The sequence below is a fragment of the Bison bison genome, unplaced genomic scaffold (assembly GCF_000754665.1).
Source record: "Bison bison bison isolate TAMUID 2011002044 unplaced genomic scaffold, Bison_UMD1.0 scf7180017864466, whole genome shotgun sequence".
In the NCBI taxonomy this organism is placed as follows: Eukaryota; Metazoa; Chordata; class Mammalia; order Artiodactyla; family Bovidae; genus Bison; species Bison bison.
In genome coordinates this window covers 2,909,648-2,909,863 of record NW_011495027.1, presented here as the reverse complement: position 1 = coordinate 2,909,863, position 216 = coordinate 2,909,648, and positions in this window count along the sequence as shown.

The window sequence follows — 216 nt, the reverse complement described above, 5'->3', positions numbered from 1 at the left end:
CAGCAGATATGCAGATGACATCACCCTTATGGCAGAAAGTGAAGAACTAAAGAGCCTCTTGATGAAAGTGAAAGAGGAGAGTGAAAAAGTTGGCTTAAAGCTCAACATTCAGAAAACAAATCATGGCATCTGGTCCCATCACTTCATGGGAAATAGATGGGGAAACAGTGGCTGACTTTATTTTGGGGGGCTCCAAAATCACTGCAGATGGTGATT